Source organism: Polypterus senegalus, chromosome 11 (assembly GCF_016835505.1).
Source record: "Polypterus senegalus isolate Bchr_013 chromosome 11, ASM1683550v1, whole genome shotgun sequence".
NCBI classification, from domain to species: Eukaryota; Metazoa; Chordata; class Cladistia; order Polypteriformes; family Polypteridae; genus Polypterus; species Polypterus senegalus.
Window position 1 is genome coordinate 91,600,684 of NC_053164.1, and position 6,878 is coordinate 91,607,561.

The following is a 6,878-nucleotide window of genomic DNA, read 5'->3' on the forward strand; positions in this document are numbered from 1 at the left end:
TCGGGAACTGAAATTTAACACAACTACTAGGGCATACACTTAATGTTGCCAGAGCAACATTAGCACAAATAATAATATTCAATCGTAGATGTTCCGGAGAAGTTTCTAAAATCCATTTAGCAACATTTCAAAACAGAGACACCTCTAAACTGCATGAAGATGTTGCGTTAGGCCTGACACCATTTGAAGAAAAATTATGTGTCCACTTTAGCAGGATTGAAATAATTGGAAAAAGAGAGAGGAAAGTGGCAATACTACTTACACCAAATATGACTGAAGCTTTAACATTATTAGCTGAGAAACGAAAGGTGTGTGGAGTTGAGGACATCAATAAGTTTATGTTTGGGAGGCCAAACTGCACCAGCTATTACAGAGGCCAAGACTGCCTGAGGTTGTTTTCAACCCAGTGTGGTGCCAGGAATCCAGAAAATCTCAGATCAACAAAACTGCGCAAGCACATTGCCACATTGTCTCAAGTCCTTAATCTCAAAAATAAGGAATTGGATGCGTTAGCAGATTTCTTGGGCCAAGATATCAGAGTCCACAGAGATTTTTAACGTATGCCAGATGCCACAATTCAGCTTGCCAAAATATCAAAACTACTGATATCCATGGAAAGTGGCGATATATCAAACCTGCAGGGTAAATCCCTGGATGAGATTGAAATTGAAGGTAAGGTACTGTGTATGATAGTGGTACTGCTTGATATTAAACATTTCAATAATATCTTGACTAATACCATATATTGTACCAACCTTTTGTCATTGATTTGCAGGTGTGTTTGTCCGTAATACACACACAAAAAATTACATTTGTTGAGAAATTCAAGTAATATTAAGGATACAGTCTGAATGGGCCAGATGAAAAAAATGAATTTACTCTTGACAGATACGACACATGTGCACGTATTGGAAATTGAAAGTGTCCATGTTCTGTTTAAAGTAAAACATTTAAAATATGTGGACTTCTACAGACATTCTTTTGTACTTGCTTTTTTGTTTTCAGTAAAGATCATGTAATTTATACATTTATTAGCATGTCTTATATGTGACATACAGGAAATAGTTTTGACAGGGATGAATATTATATATATCTGAAATATGCTACTTGATTTCAACAGAAGAAATATATATATGAATGATGATGAAGATGAAGAAGAAGATGATGATGATGAAGAGAATGATGAGAAGACAACTAGACGTGTCCCTAATGAAAGTGGTAATGGAGGTTTGTTATAGATGTGTAAAATGAGGACATTAGTTTAGGGTGCACATAATATATATTTTTTAATTTTTATAATTTTCTTCTGTTTTGGCTAGTTTTAATGTAAAGAACGCTAACAATGTAATATTCTATAGCATTCAGAGGTTCAGAGTACTTTACATACCTTACAAATATAATACATTTTATTTATATAGCACCTTTCCCAAGCTCAAAGCACTTAATATGAAACTATAAAGAAAAATCACCAAACACCGTAACAGTTACATATTTAAGCACACAGTTTTCACTTTGTATTGTAGTGATAGAACAATATAATTTGCTTTGACTTACATGTAAGAGTAAATTCTAGAAAATAAATTGAAAATAACTGGTGTGAAGGATGGCCGGCCATTTATCCCGGCCAATACCCCCAAGCCGCCAGGTGGAGCCCTCCTTGCAGCATGGAGGTTCCCAGAAGACCAGCAGGGCATCATGGACAATGGAGTTTTTATGCAAAGCCCTGCTGGATGCCGTGGGGGCCACAGGAGGGAGCTGCAGGGAGGACCGAGGGCTTCTTCGTGCCCTGTGACCCGGAGGTTCGTCATAGGAAGAGCGACGGACTTCCGGGTTGAAGAAAAGGACTATTTACCCTGACCCGGAAGGAATAAGGACTTGTGGACTGTTGGGCAGAAACACCTCTGGGTCAGGGAGTATAAAAGGACTATGGGAACTCCCAGACAATGAGCTGAGCTGGGTGGAAGGGTGGCAACGCGTCTGGGAGCTGGAGGATTGGTTTTTTTTGAGAATTATTGATTTATATGAGTATTGTGGTGGAGAGTGTGCTTTGTGCACTGTGGAAGAAAAATAAAGTCAACATTTGGACTTTTACCTGGTGTCTGGAGTCGTGGACAGGGGTTCAAGGGAGCGAGAGCGCCCCCTATCGTTCACAGTGGCGTAGTGGGAAAAAATGGGAAAGAAGAAGGGCAAGCGACAACGCCAGCGGGAGTGCCGTAGGTGCAATGGCCGATGCTCGGGAGGAGTTAAGGAGAGGCCTTACAAGTCCGGAGAAACCTCTAGGAAGCAACGATCCCTCTAAGGTATGTGCCGGGAACGACATTAAAAATCCTTTTATTGTTTCTCACCTTATCCCGTGCATGTACCTTGGAGATGACCACCTGGAGGCTCCGAGGGAAAAAGGAGACTGCCCCGACGACGACGGCCTTCTCCTGTCGAAGCCAGAGCGCCTAGAAGTCGACTTCCGCATGATGGCAGCCGACGAGGGACGCGGTAGCAAACCCGGTGCATTCTGGGAAGGAGGAGCTCCGCGTCCTGCTGTTTGCACCTTCGAGCCCGAAGGAACGGACTTGGTCTTTCTGAAGGGAAGGGGAGGCGGCGAGGCATCGCTCAACCCACAAGAAGGTAAGGAGGGTCGGGAAGTAGCTGATCGGGATGTCGCAAAAATATTAAAGACAGACCGCAGTTCGCCGAAGAAGGCAACTCGACCCTCTGAGAACTCCAAGTCCCAGAAGCCTCCGCGAGACCTGTCAGAGCACGTGCCTGAAGCAGGCGTGCTCATTGGCTCCCGGCCGGCAGAGAAGACAGACAAGGAAGTAAGTCTTATGCCGGTCGAAATAAATAATTATATAAACTTGCGGGAGCTCGAAAAACTAATCGAGCCCGTAGCGAGTGTCTTACAGGTCCCGACGACCATTGAAAAGATCGTCGGGGATTTGGGAGCGGCAGCCAAAGAGCCGTTGGAGAAGGTGAGGGCCTACGTGCGGCGATTTGGTGGGGAGCCTCCCGTAATGAATGATGTGGCGATACAGGTAAGTGAGACCCGTATCGTACATAATAGAGGGACGGGTGTGATCCGGGCCCGCGTTTAATAAGTAGCGGGTGCCAATACACAGCGTACCCTACAAGAGAGGCCGGTACGTTAACCGAGTGGTCAGCGGAAGGGCTAATCAATCTGGGGCAGCTAGACAGTGCTGATTCCCGGAGCGAGACGGCCTTAAGACGCCGCCACAGGTAAGTTGTAAATCAAGAGGGGTGCAGACAGTAAAGGTGCTCTCTTCTTGTAATAGAGAGACCCAGACTGTATATAAGCCCCAGATTAAACAGGAGGGCTCTAAGATTAAACCGGGGTCTCTTGACAAGAAAGGAAAAGAAGCAGAAAGAGAAAAAGCACCGGTAGAGGCGGCAGGGTTTCTCTCCCAGAAAAAGGGGCGGACCTAACATTTCCTTATTGTTTTCAGTCCCGTAGGGGGAGAATACCAGGAGGACAGAGGCAGTGTTACAGGTGCTGAAGGTTGGGCCATATTTGGCGGAACTGTCCTTGGAGAGAGGGGGACAAGATGTCGATTTGGAATAATATTCCCCCTAGGTTCTCCAGGGACCAAGATGTTCGTATAAATCAAGGCTCAACCAGGACGTCCTCTTGGAAGAAGACTTCCCTCTCGGGGCAGGCCGCTCGAATAATAATTCGTCGCTGGGGGGGAATACTGTGAAGGATGGCCGGCCATTTATCCCGGCCAATACCCCCAAGCCGCCAGGTGGAGCCCTCCTTGCAGCGTGGAGGTTCCCACCAGCAGGGCATCATGGATAATGGAGTTTTTATGCAAAGCCCTGCTGGATGCCGTGGGGGCCACAGGAGGGAGTTGCAGGGAGGACCGAGGGCTTCTTCGTGCCCTGTGACCCGGAGGTTCGTCATAAGAAGAGCAACGGACTTCCGGGTTGAAGAAAAGGACTATTTACCCTGACCCGGAAGGAATAAGGACTTGTGGACTGTTGGGCAGAAACACCTCTGGGTCAGGGAGTATAAAAGGACTATGGGAACTCCCAGACAACGAGCTGAGCTGGGTGGAAGGGTGGCAACGCGTCTGGGAGCTGGAGGATTGGTTTATTTGAGAATTATTGATTTATATGAGTATTGTGGTGGAGAGTGTGCTTTGTGCACTGTGGAAGAAAAATAAAGTCAACATTTGGACTTTTACCTGGTGTCTGGAGTCGTGGACAGGAGTTCAAGGGAGCGAGAGCGCCCCCTATCGTTCACACTGGCTAATGCTTGTATCTTTTTGTTTTTTATACAAACCGTTTAAGATTTGTAATTGTTCTAGTAGCAGTAATGACAAAGAGGTTGTAGTTGTGGAACCCAAATGCCACTTCCAGTGTATATAATTAGATTTTGTTTAGTGACAAGTAATTGAAAACCTCATATAACTATTTTATTTTTTTAATCATATTTGTTGTAATTTATTCTTTGGAAAATTACTGGACAGCAAAACCTATGCATTTTAATCTAAAAATAATTGTCAACAATTCTCTCCTTAGGAAAAAGAAAGCAGCCACACTTGGTAACAGAAGATACCAGGATATCTTATGGTACGTGTATATGTAAAGATTACAAAATTCACATTTTAATTGACAACTGTTTAACATATTTCTTTCATATAGAAGAACCTAAAGTTGCGCCTGTGAAGAAACCTTGCCATGAGAAACGTTTGCGAAGACCGTGGTCCAAGAATGAAATATCGGCTGTCACGAGACACTTTAACAATCATATTTTAAAAGGAAAACTGGCCTCAGTGATTGAATGTAAACAGTGTCGCTTGGCTGAAGAGCCGATTTTGAATAATCAAACTGTACAAAACATGAGACTTTGTTAGAAATAAGGGTACAACATAATAGAAGACAAAATGTTTAATTATAGTGTATTTAGTTGAAAAGTTTGAGGAGTTCATCAAGGTGGCACAGAAGAGAACCACTTGTACACAGACAGGGACAAAGGGCTATGCACATGCTAGTAAATTTTCTCATTTAGTGAAATATTTAAAGATTGTTTATAATAAAAAGTTTGCAAAGTTCAATCGGTGTGGTCATTTTTGTTTTCCCTACTGAGATTGTTCTTAGTGGCTAAACACCAGTACTGAGAGTTCAGTCTTTATCAAATAAAAAATAATTTTGGTTTTGTATGGTAATTCTTTTGTATGTCTAACCAATATCCAACATGTTACTGCAAGAATTGTGTCGGTGTTTATATATGTATAAATGTAAATTAGAGCAAATTTTATCAAAAGAGGTTTGGTATAAAAGCAGGTTAGATAGTTTATTAATCCTGGGGGAAATGTAAGCACCTATAGCCAAGAATTGCATGAAAAAGCAGCCCAAGTTTCCTTGAAAGCTTGCATATTAGTTCAACTTTTTAGTTAACCAATAAAAGGTGTAATTTTGCTTGACTACTCACTATACCAAGTTAGATGTAAACATTTAAGTATGCACTACTGTATAAAAATAACATTAAGTGCAGGCTGTCCAATCACAGTACACAGAGGTTGGAATCTTACAGTCCAAGATGGTGCGTACAATAATACCAAAGCATTAGGAATTGTGCAAATGACACAAATACCAAAGTGACCAATACTAAAGTGGCTTATTATTAAAATAAAGTAACATGGCTTATGCTGATGGAGTGACATGTTTAAAGTGACACATTATGAAAAAAGTTATATAGTGATGGCCAAGTAGTGAGATGTCAGATGTGTAATGCATTGATAATATATCAGGTAGTAAACACAAGAGCAGAGATGTAGCATCAGGCCCAGGACTTAACCACTCTTGCCCCTGTTGGGAAGAGTTAGAGTGATGGCTCCAGAGACAAAAGATCTTTTCTGTTTGTCTGTACTTCAGTTCTATAATATCAGCTGACCAATAAACTCCTCTGCTTAATTATGTTGGTGTATAGCAGGTAATGTTCATTATACATAATAGTGGCAGTTTGCATAATGCCTTCCTCTCTGCCACTCTCACCAGGGAATCCATTTTCATACCAACCACAGATCCTGCTTGTCTACTCAGCTTGTCAATACAATCAACATCTCTCTTCTTCAAGCTAACCCCAGCACATCACAGTTTAGCACAGAGTACTCGCAACCACCGACTGATGGAACATCTGCAAGAGTTTCTTACATATATTAAAGGAGCTCAGCCTCCTCAGAACACAGAGTTGGCTATGCTCCTTCAAGAACAAAGCCTTTGTGTTCTCTGATCAGTGCAGTCTGTCATCTATCTGCACTCCAGGGTATATATATATGTCTTGGCCCACTCCACACAAACCTCTTTAATGGAGACAGGTCTGTTTACACTCAACCATTGCATAACTATTTTGACAGCATTATTGCCTTGGGTTTTAAAAACAATTAAAATTGCAGGTGATTTCTACAAGATTTTGAATCAAGAAATATGCAACAAATGCCTATTAACTAATCAGAAACTTTTCTTAAAGCAGATCTGTGTGAAGTAAATGAAATGTGAAGGTTTTTCTTTCGTTACATAATCATATAGTGCTAAAACAGATTTCTTGTGAATACGCCATTCAACCGAACAAATTTCTCGAGTCTTACTAACCTCATTGTCTACTATCATATACACTACTTGGCAGTTTATTCCATGTATTTATAATTCTCTGCAGAAAGAGAACACACCTGAACATTTGAAAAATATAATTTTACGAAGTTTCCATCTTTGGAATTCCAGATAATCTCTTTAGTTGAGTAATTGAGAACTGCTGAGTATTTGATAATATCCTAACATCTGCACTGGGAATAATGTTACTAACAATTAGGAATACACTAAAGAACTGTATGTACCAGTGAAGGTAGGTATTCATTTGCTAAATT

General features: G+C 41.7%; 1 long non-coding RNA gene across 1 annotated transcript; it reads left to right on the forward strand.

The window, feature by feature from the left end:
• The first annotated feature begins 628 nt into the window (after window positions 1-628).
• On the forward strand, window positions 629-4,693 carry LOC120539526. Its single transcript, XR_005635622.1, has 3 exons — window positions 629-672; window positions 4,534-4,584; window positions 4,657-4,693. It is a non-coding gene; the product is annotated as an uncharacterized LOC120539526 (long non-coding RNA).
• Window positions 4,694-6,878: the final 2,185 nt, after the last annotated feature.